The sequence below is a fragment of the Eurypyga helias genome, unplaced genomic scaffold (assembly GCF_000690775.1).
Source record: "Eurypyga helias isolate BGI_N326 unplaced genomic scaffold, ASM69077v1 scaffold25042, whole genome shotgun sequence".
NCBI lineage: Eukaryota > Metazoa > Chordata > Aves > Eurypygiformes > Eurypygidae > Eurypyga > Eurypyga helias.
In genome coordinates, this window is record NW_010235624.1 from 829 (window position 1) to 1,040 (window position 212).

Here is a 212-nt window from a genome sequence, read left to right on the forward strand (position 1 = left end):
CCCAGATGGCCCTGCGCTGGCCCCCTGGGACGGTTGGGGGACACCGGTGGCCGTGCCAGGCTCAGGGCGGAGGGATTATGCCTGGTGCCAGCGGGCATTAAGGTTGGGCTGAGCCGCTGTGGCTAATGGGATCTGGGGTGGCTCAGCCGGGGACGTACTCGGGGACCCAGGGATGGGGTTGGGGACACGGTGGCATCACAACCCCACCACCC